Source organism: Coffea arabica, chromosome 10c (genome assembly GCF_036785885.1).
Source record: "Coffea arabica cultivar ET-39 chromosome 10c, Coffea Arabica ET-39 HiFi, whole genome shotgun sequence".
NCBI lineage: Eukaryota > Viridiplantae > Streptophyta > Magnoliopsida > Gentianales > Rubiaceae > Coffea > Coffea arabica.
The window spans coordinates 36,350,767-36,373,886 of record NC_092329.1 but is presented as its reverse complement, the minus strand read 5'-3'; the positions used below and the strand labels follow the sequence as shown (position 1 = coordinate 36,373,886).

General features: G+C 42.6%; 1 pseudogene; it reads left to right on the top strand.

Annotated features, from left to right (window-relative positions):
* Positions 1-2,161: 2,161 nt before the first annotated feature.
* Positions 2,162-23,120, top strand: part of LOC140015914 (uncharacterized) — a 63,831-nt pseudogene continuing 42,872 nt past the window's right edge.

Here is a 23,120-nt window from a genome sequence, read left to right as displayed (position 1 = left end):
TCAAGCGGGCCACCAAGAGAATAAGGCCTTAGGCCCCATCAATTAGTTAGCAATTAGTTAATGATTAAGTAAGAGCATGGGCCGGCCCATCTTGTTCCAAGAGCATGGGCCGACTTTTTCCTTTTCCTAGCCTTTAGGGTTTTAGTCACTTTAGCCTATAAATAGGCTAGCTTTGTAAGGTTAAAGACACAAGTTTTATGAAAAAAATTCTTAGTACTTTCGTTTTCTTTTTTAGAGAATTCGAGCCTTTAACTTGCCTTGGATAGGGTTATTGAGCAATCTTGCGTCCTGTCCTTGATTGTTCATCCGACCTATTCCCCTGGAGTATTCACCTTCATCGGAGTGTCGTCTACTACCTAAATCAAATCGTGTCGTCCGTTTGATTCTAGGTTCCGCAAACCAAGCGTTGGACAACCTCGCTAGATCCTTGGGCAAACGGGCTACGTGTCTCGAAACGTGTTGATCGAGGAACGTATCAGTTGGCTTCAGAGCTTTGGTTGAGGTATCTTCCGTTATATCCGTAGTTTGTCTTTGCGTTTCTTGTTCCGCTGCCTTGCTTTACAACAAAAAAAAAAAAAAAAAACGTCACTGTTCATCGACACTGTTCACCGGTAATGTTCATCCGACACTGTTCACGTTACTGTTCATCCGAACACAAAATCTGTTGGTGTGTTTTCTCCTTTGTGTTGTGTCTAGTTTATTGATAATTTCTGTCCACAACTTGTTCTTGCGTTGGAGTCGTTGGTTGTGTCACCAATTCTGTCCGTTTGTGTGTCACGTCGTTGCTTGAAAATCTGTCCAAACTTGGTTGTGTCTTGCATCTTCAATTCTGCCGTGCATGTTTCTTTGTTGTGTCAAATCTGCCCGGAATTTTGTTGGTCTTCGTGAGTCCAATTTCTATCCATTCATCCGTAGTTGTTGTGAACAATCTGTCCGCAAGTTGTTTCGTGGTATTGAGTCGTTTGTTGCATCGAAATTTCTGGTCGTTGGTGTTCCAACATTGCTACCAAATTCTGTCCAAGTCGTTAGTCATAGCCGAAGGCAACAAGAGGGCGACGGCTAGGGTTTCCTTGTGGCGGCTAGGGTTCCCTTTGTGCGGCTAGGATTTCATTTGTGCGACTAAGGTTTCGTTTGCGCTAGGGTTTCTACTTGTGGCTAGGGCTTCATTTGCGCTAGGGTTTCTTTGTTTTCACTTGGACACTCTCCTATATTCTCTCCTACGTTTTAGGAACACTCTCCTACGTTTAAGGAACACTCTCCTATACTCTCTCCTACATTTTAGGAACACTCTCCTACATTCTCTCCTACATTTTAGGAAGCTAAGTTTTCATTGAGATTCCATTCACAATAGCGCATCCATCAAATCTGTCCAAAATTTCCTTTCAAATTCCAGCCACTTAAACGTTGCCATCTTGGAGTACTTGGAGAGAAGTTGATTCAAAACTCATTGAGGAATTCCAGTTCTTCAAGGGGAACAATTTGTGACTTGAGAAGTGTCGTGAGAGCATTAGAGTGACATCCATATACATGAGTGCGAGTGGATACACGCAAGGGAGCGTGAAAGGCAATATCTTCGGTTTCGTTGCTAACTTTTTGCAGGTTCCCTCATACATTCATGGCGAGTACAAGACGCATAAAAGCTAGCTCACAACATTGTCTTCCTGATCCTAAGGGAGTCAAAGAAGTGGCATTACGTGGTGTAGATGAGCAATTGGACATCATCAAATCTCAGTTGCTTGGTTGGTTTTATACTCGTTGTGGTGTCAAAGATAAAATCAGTAGCTTGACCATTGATGGGAGTTGTGAAGTCAACCTTGCAAGTGCTATCATGGTTGGGAAATTAAATCTTCCAACCATTGATCATCTTCAACCGTACAAGTTGACGAGCACTCATGGTGATGTTTGGGTTACTAAGCACACACTTGTACCTATTCAAATCGGCAAATATGTGGATGAGGTGTTGTGTGATGTAGTCCCAATTCAAGTGACACATGTGTTGTTAGGCAAAGCATGGATGTCAAGGCGAGAAGTTAAATATGACGGACATGCTAATAAGTATTCCTTCTTATTTAATGGTCGTCATTTTGGACTAGTATCACTTACTTATGACCAGCTTTGTATTGATCTAGCACGCATGAAAAGTGAGCTTGAGCGTTATAGGATGGAGAAAAAGCGAGATGAGGGATTTGAGCCTGAAGAGGTAAAATCCGAGGGAGTTGAAAGGAATGAGATCAAAGGGTCAGCTGTTGAACTAGAAAAAGAGATGAAAAAATCTAATGAGATGGGTGGTAAAAAGGAAGAAAAGAGAGAAAGTGGGCTGATCTTGAGCAACCCGGTGAAGGCCTATTATTTCCTTAACGAACTTGCCCTTGCTTTGTGTAGTGTTTCTTCTTTTATACTGACCAAACAAAGGCAAGTTGAGCTGATGTTGGTGTGTTCCATTCCAAAATCAATTGTAGATGTTACAAGCCTCCATGGAGTTGGTACTCCAAGAGTTAAACCCCGTTGGTATCCATTCATGGAACAATGTCAACTCAAATTAGTCCACACCAAAGGGGAGTTGATTCGAGCTCGTCTTGAAGGGAACACTCCACATTTTGGGGATGGTTGTGTACCAAGGGTTCGTTTAAAGAACAAGTACCTCAATGACCATTATGATTTTTGTCTTGCTCTTAGTCCACATGAAGCTCCAACATCACCAAATCCGCCTTGGTGCCTTGCAAGTGTGTTCGAGCCCGAGTTCGATTTCATGGGATACACTTCATACCACTTTGAGGACCCTTACCTCATGACCACAAACGATCAAGTTGAGCATACATTGAAGATGGTTTGTGAGATTCAAGGTTCGACAAGGGTTATTTTCCAACTTAGCACATGGGCTTTGAATTGGATGCCATCTGTAGCCATCATAACAAGATTGAGTCGAAGGCATGTAACTCGTCTTGTCACCATTCTTGCTTCAATTTGTGGGCAAATTGCTTTCAAGAGGAGGGGAATGATATGAACAAGAGGAGCCACTGGAGTAAAGCCATGAGTTTTTCTAGGCTGGTTGTGAGCATTTTTTCAAACTAACCAAGAAACATGTAAGTCAATCTGTGGTGGCTTCGATTTGAGGATTCAGACTACCAACCCTTGTTCGTGTCATTCATTTCCATCCAGATTTGAGGACAAATCCTTCTCAAGTGGAGGGGACTAATGTGTGCACGGACCTTAGCCCAAGTAATGACCCAGTCCGAGTTCCATTGGGCCCAATCACGCGTGCACGGGCCAAGCTCTTCAAAGAATCACTCCAAGTTCTGGTTAGACTTGTCCAAGACCAACATGGAGTTCACAAAGATATTGAGGGCGTGGAGAGAGACAATCAAGTCATTTACACCATGATCCAAGCCCACGAAGAGTCAAGCGGGCCACCAAGAGAATAAGGCCTTAGGCCCCATCAATTAGTTAGCAATTAGTTAATGATTAAGTAAGAGCATGGGCCGGCCCATCTTGTTCCAAGAGCATGGGCCGACTTTTTCCTTTTCCTAGCCTTTAGGGTTTTAGTCACTTTAGCCTATAAATAGGCTAGCTTTGTAAGGTTAAAGACACAAGTTTTATGAATAAAATTCTTAGTACTTTCGTTTTCTTTTTTAGAGAATTCGAGCCTTTAACTTGCTTTGGATAGGGTTATTGAGCAATCTTGCGTCCTGTCCTTGATTGTTCATCCGACCTATTCCCCTGGAGTATTCACCTTCATCGGAGTGTCGTCTACTACCTGATACGAACCAAGAGACACCAGTGCGAACTATTCGAGTTCCCCTAGGACCCGTAACTCGAGCACGAGCTAACAAGATGAGGAAGGAACTCCAAGGACTTGTTCATGAGATACAAGGCCAAGAAATTGTCCCCAAGGTCATTGAGGGGCTTGAGCATGAAGGAATGAAAGTCATCCATGTAGTGCACGCCAAAGAGAACCATGTGTGACCCTTCTCTAGTCACATTTGCTGTTTTAGTTAAGTCATTGTAATAAGGGCTTAATGGTCCATAGCCTTGCTTTATTTACCTAAGCGATGATCTCATAAGGTTATTTACCTAAGCAATGACCTCATAAGGTTGTTTACCTAAGGGATGACCTCATAAGGTTTGGTCAAGCCCACAATTCTTAGTCTTATGGAATAGTCAAGCCTACAATTGTTAGTCTTAGTCAAGACCACAACTCTAGACTAGTTCCACATTTAGTTGTTCATCTCTATGTAAGACTATAAATAGCCCACACTTCCAATGGTTTAGGCATTCAATCAATAAATCAGATTTTGAGAGTTTTCTTGGTTTCTCCAAGACTTCTTGAATACCTTAGAATTTCTCTAGGTGTTCGTGACTTATCAATCTAGAATCGCACTAGGTTGTGGCGTCTTCTACCATTATACCAAGGTTCGTTAACCACGTGATTAACGGGTTGAGGTCATCCGCTTCAAACTTGGTGTCCTCTTGTCGATCCTGAAGCTAATCTTTTACGGGTTTCGTCACAAGGTTGGCGACGTTCGTATCAGTTGGTAATCAGAGCTAATTAAGAGGTATCACGTTATATCCTTTTTTTTTATTTGCTTTTCGAGTCAAGTTGTCGAAAATTCTGTTTTCGTGTTCTAAGTTGCTATCCGCAATTTCCAGATTTGTTACTTCGTGTTCTTGCGTTATTTTTCCAGATTTGTTACGACATAAACTTGTGTCTAGTTGTTGTTAATTGCTGTGGTTAGCCTGGTTTGGTCCAGCCTTTTTTTTTGTGTCTTATTCTTGATTCCTTGTTTGAGTCTTGTTTCTATCCTGTTATATCCATTCAATTCCAGTCTTTTGTTCTATTTGATCATTCGAGGTTACTGTTCATCCGAAAAAAATCAGTTTGTAGCAAGGGTTTTAGAGTCCTATCTAGTTATTACCTTGTGTTCTTGTTTACATACAAAAAAAAAAAAATAGCTGGCTAACCTTACAAAAATTCCTGGAAATCTGTCTTGACCAAAACTTGGGTTTCTTGAAGTTCCTGATTGTTTAAAACCACAATCTTGAAGTTCTTGGAACTTTAGTTGGGATTCTTGAAGCCAACCAAAATCTGTCTTGATCAAATCGTGAAATCTTGGATTGTTTAGGGAGGAAATCATCTTCAATTTTGTGTTTCTTGAATTCTGGGAATTAACATCTTGAATTCTTGAAAGAATCTTGAAGTTTCTGGGTTTTGGGAACCAAATCTTGGTAAACAACAAGGCTGCAAATTTTCAGCTGCCAAAATCCTTGTCTTCACCACAACAATCTTCTTTCTTGACTAAGAACATTTTAGCCACGAAATTTGGCTCTTCTTGGCTGATTAGAAAACAAAAACAAAGGAAGAAGAAGAATATTCAGCCTATTCAAGTCAAATTTCCCAACCTATTCAAGTCAAATTTTCCAACCTGTTCAAGTCAAATTTTCCACCCTTGTTCCCAAAAACAACCAAATCAGTTCCAATCTTGAACTTGACCTTAGAATTTATGGGAACCAGCAAATAGGAAGACTAATCCTTGTTTCCAAAGGATTAAAGAAGAAAAGTCAGCCTTGGGTTTCCAAAACAGTCCTACCACAACACAAATTCATCTTCCATTCGGATTCCATCTTTGCAACCATTGGGGAATTTCTGTCCAATCATTAATTCTGGAAATTTTCGTGCATCATTAGGTTAGTTTTAAGTGTCATTCTGAATCCTCTAAGTGTCCATTTATCTACCAAAACACTGCCCAGAAATGCAGCAACCAGCAGCTCAAAATTCCAGTTTTGGGTAGAGTTTTTGTCTAGGATCCTTAAAATTCAACTTTGAGTCATTCATTGAGTCGTGGTCAGTCCCTTCATCTTTTGTTCTTTTTTCGTTCAAAGTGCTACAATCTTGTGACCCTGGTTGGTAAGTCGATCCACACTAGAAGGAGTTCTAACTTCTTCGAGGAGTTGACCGAGGAGCCTTGAAAATACCTTGGTGAGTTCTTAGAGTGTTCAAACACGAGAGCGAGAGTAAACACGTGAGGAAGTGTGCGAGATAAACTTTGCTTCTTTCCATTATTATTTTTTTTTACCCTACCATGGCTAACGAGGGGGGAGCAAGCTCCCAAGCTTTTGATCTTAAACTTTTCACAGAAGCAATCAAAGGCGAATTGGGACGCATGATGGACCAAAAACTTGAACTGATGCACCAACGCATTGACAGCTTAGAGTTGTCTCATGGAAGCTCCAAAGGCAGCCGTGGAAAGGCTTATGCACATGAGTCTAGCGACTCTAACTCAGACAACAACTATGAGCATAAGCAAAGTAGGTCCAAGCGTGATGCTAGGCCTTCAAATGACCACATTCCGGGCATAAAGATGAAAATTCCGCCTTTCCAAGGACGATCAGACCCTGATGCCTACTTAGAGTGGGAGAAGCGGATTGAACTTGTTTTCGACTGCAATACTTACTCGGAAGAGCAAAAGGTCAAGTTGGCCGTGGTCGAATTCACCGACTACGCCGTTGTGTGGTGGGATCAACTCTCCACTAGTCGAAGGAGGAGTCGTGAACCTACCATACAAACTTGGACAGAGCTAAGACGACTAATGAGGAAGCGTTTCGTACCTAGTCACTACTACCGTGACTTGTACCAAAAGCTTCAAAGCCTCAACCAAGGAGCACGAAGTGTCGAGGACTATCACAAAGAAATGGAAATACTCATGCTACGGGCAGACATCATGGAGGATCGAGAAGCAACAATGGCACGCTTCCTGAACGGACTAAGGCCCGAAATCGCTGACCAAGTAGAGTTACACCACTATGTGGAACTTGGGGATTTGGTGGAAAAGGCCATCAAGATTGAAAGGAGGATTAAGAGGAGGGGTTCGACTCGGAGTTACTCCAACTTTTCACCCTCTTATCTCCGAACTACACCACCAAAGAAAGAGGATAAAGGGCCGAGTAATTCCATCCCTTCAAGACCAAGGCCGGATATGACTAAGTGGGAGTCTACGGCAACACCAAAGACTGCCATTGAGTCGAGCATGGGGCGAAATCGAGATACTAGATGCTTCAAATGCCAAGGCCGAGGGCATATTGCTAGCCAATGCCCGAACCAACGCACTATGATCATCTTACCCAATGGTGAGTTTTTCACCGATGATGAGGATGAGAAGGAGGAGTTGCCATCCCTTGAGGAAGAAGAGGAAGAAGAGGAAGCATTACCCGTCGATGAACGAGTTGGACTCGTTGTCAGACGAGCCTTAGCAACCCAAGTGAAAGCTGCCGACCATGCACAAAGGGAGAACATTTTCTACACCCGTTGCTATATCAAAGGCAAGGTATGTAGTTTGATCATAGATGGAGGTAGTTGTGCTAACGTCGCTAGTGCCTTGATGGTGGAGAAACTAGCACTACCCACTCTACGACATCCAACACCTTATCATTTGCAATGGTTGAATGATAGTGGGGATGTTCGTGTGACCAAGCAAGTCCAAGTACCTATCCGAATTGGAAAGTATGAGGACGTGGTGTTATGCGACGTGGTCCCTATGCAAGCATGTCACATACTATTGGGGAGACCATGGCAATTCGACAAGGGAGTTACATTCGATGGCATTACCAATAAATACTCCTTCAAGCAAGGCGAGAAGAGGATTGTGCTTGTGCCACTCGCTCCTATCCAAGTTCGTGAAGATCAAGAAAGCCTGAACAAGGAGAGCGAGCTTGAGAATGAGAAGAAAAAAATAGAAAAAAAATCGAGAGCTCAACAGGAAATGATAAGGCCGAGAAAATTGAGAGGAAAAAGACATATAGTGAGCCGGCCAAAATTGAAAAGAGAGAGAAAAGGCAAAGTCTATTGATAAAAGCCAATGTAGTAAGAAAAGCTTTGAGTGTTAATACACCCATCTTTGTACTTTTGTGCAAAGAGGTGTTGGTTGTTACAAGTGATCTTACTAACACTCTACCATCTAGTATTGTCTCTCTTTTGCAGGATTATGAGGATGTCTTTCCCGATGAGATTCCAAATGGACTACCACCAATAAGGGGAATTGAGCATCAAATTGACTTGGTTCCAGGTGCCCCACTTCCTAACAGACCAGCCTACAAAATGGGTCCAGATGAGACAAAGGAGCTCCAACGCCAAATCGAAGAGCTTCTAACAAAGGGATGGGCACGAGAAAGCTTGAGCCCATGTGCGGTTCCCGTCATCTTGGTGCCTAAAAAGGATGGAAGTTGGCGAATGTGCACTGACTGTAGGGCCGTTAATGCAATAACGGTAAAATATCGTCACCCTATTCCTAGACTTGATGATATGTTAGATGAGCTATATGGTGCTGTGATTTTCACTAAAATTGATCTAAAAAGCGGTTATCATCAAATTAGGATGAAAGAGGGGGATGAATGGAAAACGGCCTTTAAAACCAAACATGGCTTGTACGAGTGGTTAGTTATGCCATTTGGACTAACTAATGCACCTAGTACGTTCATGAGGTTGATGAACCACGTACTTCGTCCATTCCTTGGAAAATTTGTAGTTGTATATTTTGACGATATCCTGATTTATAGTAGGAGCTTAGATGAGCATGTTGAACATGTGAAGCTTGTTCTTGATGTACTTCGAAGGGAAAAGCTCTATGCTAACCTTAAGAAGTGCTCCTTTTGTACTGATCAACTTGTCTTCCTAGGCTTTGTTGTGAGTAAACAGGGAATCAAAGTGGACGAGGAGAAGGTTAAAGCAATTCGAGAATGGCCTACTCCAAGCACGGTGGGTGAGGTACGTAGCTTCCATGGTCTTGCTAGTTTTTATAGACGATTTGTTAAAGATTTTAGTACCATTGCTGCACCTCTAACTGCTGTAATTAAGAAAAATGAGCCATTTGTGTGGAGAGATGCTCAAGTACGTGCTTTCCAAATGCTTAAACATCAACTCACACATGCACCACTACTTGCATTACCATGCTTTGACAAGATGTTTGAAATAGAGTGTGATGCATCTGGGGTGGGTATTGGAGCTGTCCTAATGCAAGAGGGCAAACCAATTGCATACTTTAGTGAAAAAACTCAATGGGGCAGCTTTGAACTATTCCACTTATGATAAGGAGTTGTACTCCTTAATCCGTGCTTTAGAAACTTGGCAACATTACTTGAGACCAAGGGAATTTGTCATACACACTGACCATGAGTCGCTTAAGCACATTAAGTCACAACACAAGTTGAATAAGCGTCATGTTAGGTGGATTGCATTTATTGAAACCTTCCCTTATGTGATTAAGTACAAAGTGGGGAAAACTAATGTTGTTGCTGATGCATTATCACGTCGGTACTCTTTGCTCACTCAACTTGATGCAAGGTTGTTAGGATTTGAATTAGTCAAAGAGTTATACACCAATGACCCAGATTTCTCAGGTATTTATGACTCTTGTGGTTCAGCAACTCAAGGTAAATTCTACATCCTTGATGGATTTCTTTTCTACCTCAATCGACTATGTATACCTAACTGCTCTATTCGCTCTTTACTTGTTAGGGAAGCACACGGAGGTGGCTTGATGGGACACTTTGGCGTAGCTAAAACCTTAGCTATCCTTCAAGAGCACTTCCATTGGCCAAGGATGAAACGAGATGTGGAGCGAATGGTGGCTAAATGCATTACTTGCCACAAAGCTAAGTCTAAACTTCAACCCTATGGCCTTTATAGTCCTTTACCTGTACCTAAGGAACCTTGGACCGACATTTCCATGGATTTTGTTTCAGGGTTGCCTAGGTCAAAGAGGGGAAATGATAGCATCTTTGTTATTGTTGACAGATTTTCAAAAATAGCACATTTTATACCATGTCACAAAACAGATGATGCATCGCACATTGCTGATTTGTTTTTCAAAGAAATCATTAGATTGCATGGCATGCCTAGGACAATTGTCTCTGATAGGGATGTCAAATTTTTGAGTTACTTTTGGAAAACTTTGTGGGGAAAATTGGGTACCAAATTGCTATTTTCTACTACTAGTCACCCACAAACTGATGGCCAAACTGAGGTTGTCAATCGTACACTATCTACACTCTTGCGTGCCATCATTAGAAAAAACATTAGAACCTGGGAAGAGTGTTTACCCCATGTTGAGTTTGCATACAATCGCACGGTGCATAGTTCTACTCATTTTTCACCATTTGAAATAGTCTATGGTTTTAATCCTTTGACACCACTAGACTTATCACCTTTACCTTCTTCTGAGCACATTAACATGGATGGTGCTAAACGAGCAGATTTTGTCAAGAAATTACACGAGCAGGTACGCCTAAACATTGAGCGAAGGATGGACCAAGTTGCTCAACGGGTTAACAAGGGACGCCAACGCGTTGTGTTTGAACCTGGTGACTGGGTGTGGTTACATCTACGCAAGGAAAGGTTCCCAGTCCAAAGGCGCAATAAATTACTTCCCCGAGGAGATGGGCCGTTCCAAGTCATCAAGCGCATCAATGACAATGCTTACAAACTGGACCTACCCGATGAGTACAATGTGAGCGCTACATTCAATGTCTCTGATCTATCTCCTTTTCTTGCAGACGATGAAGCTGATTTGAGGACAAATCCTTTTGAAGAGGAGGGGGATGATACGAACCAAGAGACACCAGTGCGAACTATTCGAGTTCCCCTAGGACCCGTAACTCGAGCACGAGCTAACAAGATGAGGAAGGAACTCCAAGGACTTGTTCATGAGATACAAGGCCAAGAAATTGTCCCCAAGGTCATTGAGGGGCTTGAGCATGAAGGAATGAAAGTCATCCATGTAGTGCACGCCAAAGAGAACCATGTGTGACCCTTCTCTAGTCACATTTGCTGTTTTAGTTAAGTCATTGTAATAAGGGCTTAATGGTCCATAGCCTTGCTTTATTTACCTAAGCGATGATCTCATAAGGTTATTTACCTAAGCAATGACCTCATAAGGTTGTTTACCTAAGGGATGACCTCATAAGTTTTGGTCAAGCCCATAATTCTTAGTCTTATGGAATAGTCAAGCCTACAATTGTTAGTCTTAGTCAAGACCACAACTCTAGACTAGTTCCACATTTAGTTGTTCATCTCTATGTAAGGCTATAAATAGCTCACACTTCCAATGGTTTAGGCATTCAATCAATAAATCAGATTTTGAGAGTTTTCTTGGTTTCTCCAAGACTTCTTGAATACCTTAGAATTTCTCTAGGTGTTCGTGACTTATCAATCTAGAATCGTACTAGGTTGTGGCGTCTTCTACCATTATACCAAGGTTCGTTAACCACGTGATTAACGGGTTGAGGTCATCCGCTTCAAACTTGGTGTCTTCTTGTCGATCCTGAAGCTAATCTTTTACGGGTTTCGTCACAAGGTTGGCGACGTTCGTATCACTACCTAAATCAAATCGTGTCGTCCGTTTGATTCTAGGTTCCGTAAACCAAGTGTTGGAAAACCTCGCTAGATCCTTGGGCAAACGGGCTACGTGTCTCGAAACGTGTTGATCGAGGAACGTATCAGTTGGCTTCAGAGCTTTGGTTGAGGTATCTTCCGTTATATCCGTAGTTTGTCTTTGCGTTTCTTGTTCCGCTGCCTTGCTTTACAACAAAAAAAAAAAACGTCACTGTTCATCGTACTGTTCATCGACACTGTTCACCGGTAATGTTCATCCGACACTGTTCACGTTACTGTTCATCCGAACACAAAATCTGTTGGTGTGTTTTCTCCTTTGTGTTGTGTCTAGTTTATTGATAATTTCTGTCCACAACTTGTTCTTGCGTTGGAGTCGTTGGTTGTGTCACCAATTCTGTCCGTTTGTGTGTCACGTCGTTGCTTGAAAATCTGTCCAAACTTGGTTGTGTCTTGCATCTTCAATTCTGCCGTGCATGTTTCTTTGTTGTGTCAAATCTGCCCGGAATTTTGTTGGTCTTCGTGAGTCCAATTTCTATCCATTCATCCGTAGTTGTTGTGAACAATCCGTCCGCAAGTTGTTTCGTGGTATTGAGTCGTTTGTTGCATCGAAATTTCTGGTCGTTGGTGTTCCAACATTGCTACCAAATTCTGTCCAAGTCGTTAGTCATAGCCGAAGGCAACAAGGAAACAAGAGGGCGACGGCTAGGGTTTCCTTGTGGCGGCTAGGGTTCCCTTTGTGCGGCTAGGATTTCATTTGTGCGACTAAGGTTTCGTTTGCGCTAGGGTTTCTACTTGTGGCTAGGGCTTCATTTGCGCTAGGGTTTCTTTGTTTTCACTTGGACACTCTCCTATATTCTCTCCTACGTTTTAGGAACACTCTCCTACGTTTAAGGAACACTCTCCTATACTCTCTCCTACATTTTAGGAACACTCTCCTACATTCTCTCCTACATTTTAGGAAGCTAAGTTTTCATTGAGATTCCATTCACAATAGCGCATCCATCAAATCTGTCCAAAATTTCCTTTCAAATTCCAGCCACTTAAACGTTGCCATCTTGGAGTACTTGGAGAGAAGTTGATTCAAAACTCATTGAGGAATTCCAGTTCTTCAAGGGGAACAATTTGTGACTTGAGAAGTGTCGTGAGAGCATTAGAGTGACATCCATATACATGAGTGCGAGTGGATACACGCAAGGGAGCGTGAAAGGCAATATCTTCGGTTTCGTTGCTAACTTTTTGCAGGTTCCCTCATACATTCATGGCGAGTACAAGACGCATAAAAGCTAGCTCACAACATTGTCTTCCTGGTCCTAAGGGAGTCAAAGAAGTGGCATTACGTGGTGTAGATGAGCAATTGGACATCATCAAATCTCAGTTGCTTGGTTGGTTTTATACTCGTTGTGGTGTCAAAGATAAAATCAGTAGCTTGACCATTGATGGGAGTTGTGAAGTCAACCTTGCAAGTGCTATCATGGTTGGGAAATTAAATCTTCCAACCATTGATCATCTTCAACCGTACAAGTTGACGAGCACTCATGGTGATGTTTGGGTTACTAAGCACACACTTGTACCTATTCAAATCGGCAAATATGTGGATGAGGTGTTGTGTGATGTAGTCCCAATTCAAGTGACACATGTGTTGTTAGGCAAAGCATGGATGTCAAGGCGAGAAGTTAAATATGACGGACATGCTACTAAGTATTCCTTCTTATTTAATGGTCGTCGTTTTGGACTAGTATCACTTACTTATGACCAGCTTTGTATTGATCTAGCACGCATGAAAAGTGAGCTTGAGCGTTATAGGATGGAGAAAAAGCGAGATGGGGATTTGAGCCTGAAGAGGTAAAATCCGAGGGAGTTGAAAGGAATGAGATCCAAGGGTCAGCTGTTGAACTAGAAAAAGAGATGGAAAAATCTAATGAGATGGGTGGTAAAAAGGAAGAAAAGATAGAAAGTGGGCTGATCTTGAGCAACCCGGTGAAGGCCTATTATTTCCTTAACGAACTTGCCCTTGCTTTGTGTAGTGTTTCTTCTTTTATACAGACCAAGCAAAGGCAAGTTGAGCTGATCTTGGTGTGTTCCATTCCAAAATCAATTGTAGATGTTGCAAGCCTCCATGGAGTTGGTACTCCAAGAGTTAAACCCCGTTGGTATCCATTCATGGAACAATGTCAACTCAAATTAGTCCACACCAAAGGGGAGTTGATTCGAGCTCGTCTTGAAGGGAACACTCCACATTTTGGGGATGGTTGTGTACCAAGGGTTCGTTTAAAGAACAAGTACCTCAATGACCATTATGATTTTTGTCTTGCTCTTAGTCCACATGAAGCTCCAACATCACCAAATCCGCCTTGGTGCCTTGCAAGTGTGTTCGAGCCCGAGTTCGATTTCATGGGATACACTTCATACCACTTTGAGGACCCTTACCTCATGACCACAAACGATCAAGTTGAGCATACATTGAAGATGGTTTGTGAGATTCAAGGTTCGACAAGGGTTATTTTCCAACTTAGCACATGGGCTTTGAATTGGATGCCATCTGTAGCCATCATAACAAGATTGAGTCGAAGGCATGTAACTCGTCTTGTCACCATTCTTGCTTCAATTTGTGGGCAAATTGCTTTCAAGAGGAGGGGAATGATATGAACAAGAGGAGCCACTGGAGTAAAGCCATGAGTTTTTCTAGGCTGGTTGTGAGCATTTTTTCAAACTAACCAAGAAACATGTAAGTCAATCTGTGGTGGCGTTCGATTTGAGGATTCAGACTACCAACCCTTGTTCGTGTCATTCATTTCCATCCAGATTTGAGGACAAATCCTTCTCAAGTGGAGGGGACTAATGTGTGCACGGACCTTAGCCCAAGTAATGACCCAGTCCGAGTTCCATTGGGCCCAATCACGCGTGCACGGGCCAAGCTCTTCAAAGAATCACTCCAAGTTCTGGTTAGACTTGTCCAAGACCAACATGGAGTTCACAAAGATATTGAGGGCGTGGAGAGAGACAATCGAGTCATTTACACCATGATCCAAGCCCACGAAGAGTCAAGCGGGCCACCAAGAGAATAAGGCCTTAGGCCCCATCAATTAGTTAGCAATTAGTTAATGATTAAGTAAGAGCATGGGCCGGCCCATCTTGTTCCAAGAGCATGGGCCGACTTTTTCCTTTTCCTAGCCTTTAGGGTTTTAGTCACTTTAGCCTATAAATAGGCTAGCTTTGTAAGGTTAAAGACACAAGTTTTATGAATAAAATTCTTAGTACTTTCGTTTTCTTTTTTAGAGAATTCGAGCCTTTAACTTGCTTTGGATAGGGTTATTGAGCAATCTTGCGTCCTGTCCTTGATTGTTCATCCGACCTATTCCCCTGGAGTATTCACCTTCATCGGAGTGTCGTCTACTACCTAAATCAAATCGTGTCGTCCGTTTGATTCTAGGTTCCGCAAACCAAGCGTTGGACAACCTCGCTAGATCCTTGGGCAAACGGGCTACGTGTCTCGAAACGTGTTGATCGAGGAACGTATCAGTTGGCTTCAGAGCTTTGGTTGAGGTATCTTCCGTTATATCCGTAGTTTGTCTTTGCGTTTCTTGTTCCGCTGCCTTGCTTTAGAACAAAAAAAAAAAACGTCACTGTTCATCGTACTGTTCATCGTTCATCGACTGTTCACCGGTAATGTTCATCCGACACTGTTCACGTTACTGTTCATCCGAACACAAAATCTGTTGGTGTGTTTTCTCCTTTGTGTTGTGTCTAGTTTATTGATAATTTCTGTCCACAACTTGTTCTTGCGTTGGAGTCGTTGGTTGTGTCACCAATTCTGTCCGTTTGTGTGTCACGTCGTTGCTTGAAAATCTGTCCAAACTTGGTTGTGTCTTGCATCTTCAATTCTGCCGTGCATGTTTCTTTGTTGTGTCAAATCTGCCCGGAATTTTGTTGGTCTTCGTGAGTCCAATTTCTATCCATTCATCCGTAGTTGTTGTGAACAATCCGTCCGCAAGTTGTTTCGTGGTATTGAGTCGTTTGTTGCATCGAAATTTCTGGTCGTTGGTGTTCCAACATTGCTACCAAATTCTGTCCAAGTCGTTAGTCATAGCCGAAGGCAACAAGGAAACAAGAGGGCGACGGCTAGGGTTTCCTTGTGGCGGCTAGGGTTCCCTTTGTGCGGCTAGGATTTCATTTGTGCGACTAAGGTTTCGTTTGCGCTAGGGTTTCTACTTGTGGCTAGGGCTTCATTTGCGCTAGGGTTTCTTTGTTTTCACTTGGACACTCTCCTATATTCTCTCCTACGTTTTAGGAACACTCTCCTACGTTTAAGGAACACTCTCCTATACTCTCTCCTACATTTTAGGAACACTCTCCTACATTCTCTCCTACATTTTAGGAAGCTAAGTTTTCATTGAGATTCCATTCACAATAGCGCATCCATCAAATCTGTCCAAAATTTCCTTTCAAATTCCAGCCACTTAAACGTTGCCATCTTGGAGTACTTGGAGAGAAGTTGATTCAAAACTCATTGAGGAATTCCAGTTCTTCAAGGGGAACAATTTGTGACTTGAGAAGTGTCGTGAGAGCATTAGAGTGACATCCATATACATGAGTGCGAGTGGATACACGCAAGGGAGCGTGAAAGGCAATATCTTCGGTTTCGTTGCTAACTTTTTGCAGGTTCCCTCATACATTCATGGCGAGTACAAGACGCATAAAAGCTAGCTCACAACATTGTCTTCCTGGTCCTAAGGGAGTCAAAGAAGTGGCATTACGTGGTGTAGATGAGCAATTGGACATCATCAAATCTCAGTTGCTTGGTTGGTTTTATACTCGTTGTGGTGTCAAAGATAAAATCAGTAGCTTGACCATTGATGGGAGTTGTGAAGTCAACCTTGCAAGTGCTATCATGGTTGGGAAATTAAATCTTCCAACCATTGATCATCTTCAACCGTACAAGTTGACGAGCACTCATGGTGATGTTTGGGTTACTAAGCACACACTTGTACCTATTCAAATCGGCAAATATGTGGATGAGGTGTTGTGTGATGTAGTCCCAATTCAAGTGACACATGTGTTGTTAGGCAAAGCATGGATGTCAAGGCGAGAAGTTAAATATGACGGACATGCTACTAAGTATTCCTTCTTATTTAATGGTCGTCGTTTTGGACTAGTATCACTTACTTATGACCAGCTTTGTATTGATCTAGCACGCATGAAAAGTGAGCTTGAGCGTTATAGGATGGAGAAAAAGCGAGATGGGGATTTGAGCCTGAAGAGGTAAAATCCGAGGGAGTTGAAAGGAATGAGATCCAAGGGTCAGCTGTTGAACTAGAAAAAGAGATGGAAAAATCTAATGAGATGGGTGGTAAAAAGGAAGAAAAGATAGAAAGTGGGCTGATCTTGAGCAACCCGGTGAAGGCCTATTATTTCCTTAACGAACTTGCCCTTGCTTTGTGTAGTGTTTCTTCTTTTATACAGACCAAGCAAAGGCAAGTTGAGCTGATCTTGGTGTGTTCCATTCCAAAATCAATTGTAGATGTTGCAAGCCTCCATGGAGTTGGTACTCCAAGAGTTAAACCCCGTTGGTATCCATTCATGGAACAATGTCAACTCAAATTAGTCCACACCAAAGGGGAGTTGATTCGAGCTCGTCTTGAAGGGAACACTCCACATTTTGGGGATGGTTGTGTACCAAGGGTTCGTTTAAAGAACAAGTACCTCAATGACCATTATGATTTTTGTCTTGCTCTTAGTCCACATGAAGCTCCAACATCACCAAATCCGCCTTGGTGCCTTGCAAGTGTGTTCGAGCCCGAGTTCGATTTCATGGGATACACTTCATACCACTTTGAGGACCCTTACCTCATGACCACAAACGATCAAGTTGAGCATACATTGAAGATGGTTTGTGAGATTCAAGGTTCGACAAGGGTTATTTTCCAACTTAGCACATGGGCTTTGAATTGGATGCCATCTGTAGCCATCATAACAAGATTGAGTCGAAGGCATGTAACTCGTCTTGTCACCATTCTTGCTTCAATTTGTGGGCAAATTGCTTTCAAGAGGAGGGGAATGATATGAACAAGAGGAGCCACTGGAGTAAAGCCATGAGTTTTTCTAGGCTGGTTGTGAGCATTTTTTCAAACTAACCAAGAAACATGTAAGTCAATCTGTGGTGGCGTTCGATTTGAGGATTCAGACTACCAACCCTTGTTCGTGTCATTCATTTCCATCCAGATTTGAGGACAAATCCTTCTCAAGTGGAGGGGACTAATGTGTGCACGGACCTTAGCCCAAGTAATGACCCAGTCCGAGTTCCATTGGGCCCAATCACGCGTGCACGGGCCAAGCTCTTCAAAGAATCACTCCAAGTTCTGGTTAGACTTGTCCAAGACCAACATGGAGTTCACAAAGATATTGAGGGCGTGGAGAGAGACAATCGAGTCATTTACACCATGATCCAAGCCCACGAAGAGTCAAGCGGGCCACCAAGAGAATAAGGCCTTAGGCCCCATCAATTAGTTAGCAATTAGTTAATGATTAAGTAAGAGCATGGGCCGGCCCATCTTGTTCCAAGAGCATGGGCCGACTTTTTCCTTTTCCTAGCCTTTAGGGTTTTAGTCACTTTAGCCTATAAATAGGCTAGCTTTGTAAGGTTAAAGACACAAGTTTTATGAATAAAATTCTTAGTACTTTCGTTTTCTTTTTTAGAGAATTCGAGCCTTTAACTTGCTTTGGATAGGGTTATTGAGCAATCTTGCGTCCTGTCCTTGATTGTTCATCCGACCTATTCCCCTGGAGTATTCACCTTCATCGGAGTGTCGTCTACTACCTAAATCAAATCGTGTCGTCCGTTTGATTCTAGGTTCCGCAAACCAAGCGTTGGACAACCTCGCTAGATCCTTGGGCAAACGGGCTACGTGTCTCGAAACGTGTTGATCGAGGAACGTATCAGTTGGCTTCAGAGCTTTGGTTGAGGTATCTTCCGTTATATCCGTAGTTTGTCTTTGCGTTTCTTGTTCCGCTGCCTTGCTTTAGAACAAAAAAAAAAAACGTCACTGTTCATCGTACTGTTCATCATACTGTTCATCGACACTGTTCACCGGTAATGTTCATCCGACACTGTTCACGTTACTGTTCATCCGAACACAAAATCTGTTGGTGTGTTTTCTCCTTTGTGTTGTGTCTAGTTTATTGATAATTTCTGTCCACAACTTGTTCTTGCGTTGGAGTCGTTGGTTGTGTCACCAATTCTGTCCGTTTGTGTGTCACGTCGTTGCTTGAAAATCTGTCCAAACTTGGTTGTGTCTTGCATCTTCAATTCTGCCGTGCATGTTTCTTTGTTGTGTCAAATCTGCCCGGAATTTTGTTGGTCTTCGTGAGTCCAATTTCTATCCATTCATCCGTAGTTGTTGTGAACAATCCGTCCGCAAGTTGTTTCGTGGTATTGAGTCGTTTGTTGCATCGAAATTTCTGGTCGTTGGTGTTCCAACATTGCTACCAAATTCTGTCCAAGTCGTTAGTCATAGCCGAAGGCAACAAGGAAACAAGAGGGCGACGGCTAGGGTTTCCTTGTGGCGGCTAGGGTTCCCTTTGTGCGGCTAGGATTTCATTTGTGCGACTAAGGTTTCGTTTGCGCTAGGGTTTCTACTTGTGGCTAGGGCTTCATTTGCGCTAGGGTTTCTTTGTTTTCACTTGGACACTCTCCTATATTCTCTCCTACGTTTTAGGAACACTCTCCTACGTTTAAGGAACACTCTCCTATACTCTCTCCTACATTTTAGGAACACTCTCCTACATTCTCTCCTACATTTTAGGAAGCTAAGTTTTCATTGAGATTCCATTCACAATAGCGCATCCATCAAATCTGTCCAAAATTTCCTTTCAAATTCCAGCCACTTAAACGTTGCCATCTTGGAGTACTTGGAGAGAAGTTGATTCAAAACTCATTGAGGAATTCCAGTTCTTCAAGGGGAACAATTTGTGACTTGAGAAGTGTCGTGAGAGCATTAGAGTGACATCCATTTACATGAGTGCGAGTGGATACACGCAAGGGAGCGTGAAAGGCAATATCTTCGGTTTCGTTGCTAACTTTTTGCAGGTTCCCTCATACATTCATGGCGAGTACAAGACGCATAAAAGCTAGCTCACAACATTGTCTTCCTGGTCCTAAGGGAGTCAAAGAAGTGGCATTACGTGGTGTAGATGAGCAATTGGACATCATCAAATCTCAGTTGCTTGGTTGGTTTTATACTCGTTGTGGTGTCAAAGATAAAATCAGTAGCTTGACCATTGATGGGAGTTGTGAAGTCAACCTTGCAAGTGCTATCATGGTTGGGAAATTAAATCTTCCAACCATTGATCATCTTCAACCGTACAAGTTGACGAGCACTCATGGTGATGTTTGGGTTACTAAGCACACACTTGTACCTATTCAAATCGGCAAATATGTGGATGAGGTGTTGTGTGATGTAGTCCCAATTCAAGTGACACATGTGTTGTTAGGCAAAGCATGGATGTCAAGGCGAGAAGTTAAATATGACGGACATGCTACTAAGTATTCCTTCTTATTTAATGGTCGTCGTTTTGGACTAGTATCACTTACTTATGACCAGCTTTGTATTGATCTAGCACGCATGAAAAGTGAGCTTGAGCGTTATAGGATGGAGAAAAAGCGAGATGGGGATTTGAGCCTGAAGAGGTAAAATCCGAGGGAGTTGAAAGGAATGAGATCCAAGGGTCAGCTGTTGAACTAGAAAAAGAGATGGAAAAATCTAATGAGATGGGTGGTAAAAAGGAAGAAAAGATAGAAAGTGGGCTGATCTTGAGCAACCCGGTGAAGGCCTATTATTTCCTTAACGAACTTGCCCTTGCTTTGTGTAGTGTTTCTTCTTTTATACAGACCAAGCAAAGGCAAGTTGAGCTGATCTTGGTGTGTTCCATTCCAAAATCAATTGTAGATGTTGCAAGCCTCCATGGAGTTGGTACTCCAAGAGTTAAACCCCGTTGGTATCCATTCATGGAACAATGTCAACTCAAATTAGTCCACACCAAAGGGGAGTTGATTCGAGCTCGTCTTGAAGGGAACACTCCACATTTTGGGGATGGTTGTGTACCAAGGGTTCGTTTAAAGAACAAGTACCTCAATGACCATTATGATTTTTGTCTTGCTCTTAGTCCACATGAAGCTCCAACATCACCAAATCCGCCTTGGTGCCTTGCAAGTGTGTTCGAGCCCGAGTTCGATTTCATGGGATACACTTCATACCACTTTGAGGACCCTTACCTCATGACCACAAACGATCAAGTTGAGCATACATTGAAGATGGTTTGTGAGATTCAAGGTTCGACAAGGGTTATTTTCCAACTTAGCACATGGGCTTTGAATTGGATGCCATCTGTAGCCATCATAACAAGATTGAGTCGAAGGCATGTAACTCGTCTTGTCACCATTCTTGCTTCAATTTGTGGGCAAATTGCTTTCAAGAGGAGGGGAATGATATGAACAAGAGGAGCCACTGGAGTAAAGCCATGAGTTTTTCTAGGCTGGTTGTGAGCATTTTTTCAAACTAACCAAGAAACATGTAAGTCAATCTGTGGTGGCGTTCGATTTGAGGATTCAGACTACCAACCCTTGTTCGTGTCATTCATTTCCATCCAGATTTGAGGACAAATCCTTCTCAAGTGGAGGGGACTAATGTGTGCACGGACCTTAGCCCAAGTAATGACCCAGTCCGAGTTCCATTGGGCCCAATCACGCGTGCACGGGCCAAGCTCTTCAAAGAATCACTCCAAGTTCTGGTTAGACTTGTCCAAGACCAACATGGAGTTCACAAAGATATTGAGGGCGTGGAGAGAGACAATCGAGTCATTTACACCATGATCCAAGCCCACGAAGAGTCAAGCGGGCCACCAAGAGAATAAGGCCTTAGGCCCCATCAATTAGTTAGCAATTAGTTAATGATTAAGTAAGAGCATGGGCCGGCCCATCTTGTTCCAAGAGCATGGGCCGACTTTTTCCTTTTCCTAGCCTTTAGGGTTTTAGTCACTTTAGCCTATAAATAGGCTAGCTTTGTAAGGTTAAAGACACAAGTTTTATGAATAAAATTCTTAGTACTTTCGTTTTCTTTTTTAGAGAATTCGAGCCTTTAACTTGCTTTGGATAGGGTTATTGAGCAATCTTGCGTCCTGTCCTTGATTGTTCATCCGACCTATTCCCCTGGAGTATTCACCTTCATCGGAGTGTCGTCTACTACCTAAATCAAATCGTGTCGTCCGTTTGATTCTAGGTTCCGCAAACCAAGCGTTGGACAACCTCGCTAGATCCTTGGGCAAACGGGCTACGTGTCTCGAAACGTGTTGATCGAGGAACGTATCAGTTGGCTTCAGAGCTTTGGTTGAGGTATCTTCCGTTATATCCGTAGTTTGTCTTTGCGTTTCTTGTTCCGCTGCCTTGCTTTAGAACAAAAAAAAAAAACGTCACTGTTCATCGTACTGTTCATCATACTGTTCATCGACACTGTTCACCGGTAATGTTCATCCGACACTGTTCACGTTACTGTTCATCCGAACACAAAATCTGTTGGTGTGTTTTCTCCTTTGTGTTGTGTCTAGTTTATTGATAATTTCTGTCCACAACTTGTTCTTGCGTTGGAGTCGTTGGTTGTGTCACCAATTCTGTCCGTTTGTGTGTCACGTCGTTGCTTGAAAATCTGTCCAAACTTGGTTGTGTCTTGCATCTTCAATTCTGCCGTGCATGTTTCTTTGTTGTGTCAAATCTGCCCGGAATTTTGTTGGTCTTCGTGAGTCCAATTTCTATCCATTCATCCGTAGTTGTTGTGAACAATCCGTCCGCAAGTTGTTTCGTGGTATTGAGTCGTTTGTTGCATCGAAATTTCTGGTCGTTGGTGTTCCAACATTGCTACCAAATTCTGTCCAAGTCGTTAGTCATAGCCGAAGGCAACAAGGAAACAAGAGGGCGACGGCTAGGGTTTCCTTGTGGCGGCTAGGGTTCCCTTTGTGCGGCTAGGATTTCATTTGTGCGACTAAGGTTTCGTTTGCGCTAGGGTTTCTACTTGTGGCTAGGGCTTCATTTGCGCTAGGGTTTCTTTGTTTTCACTTGGACACTCTCCTATATTCTCTCCTACGTTTTAGGAACACTCTCCTACGTTTAAGGAACACTCTCCTATACTCTCTCCTACATTTTAGGAACACTCTCCTACATTCTCTCCTACATTTTAGGAAGCTAAGTTTTCATTGAGATTCCATTCACAATAGCGCATCCATCAAATCTGTCCAAAATTTCCTTTCAAATTCCAGCCACTTAAACGTTGCCATCTTGGAGTACTTGGAGAGAAGTTGATTCAAAACTCATTGAGGAATTCCAGTTCTTCAAGGGGAACAATTTGTGACTTGAGAAGTGTCGTGAGAGCATTAGAGTGACATCCATTTACATGAGTGCGAGTGGATACACGCAAGGGAGCGTGAAAGGCAATATCTTCGGTTTCGTTGCTAACTTTTTGCAGGTTCCCTCATACATTCATGGCGAGTACAAGACGCATAAAAGCTAGCTCACAACATTGTCTTCCTGGTCCTAAGGGAGTCAAAGAAGTGGCATTACGTGGTGTAGATGAGCAATTGGACATCATCAAATCTCAGTTGCTTGGTTGGTTTTATACTCGTTGTGGTGTCAAAGATAAAATCAGTAGCTTGACCATTGATGGGAGTTGTGAAGTCAACCTTGCAAGTGCTATCATGG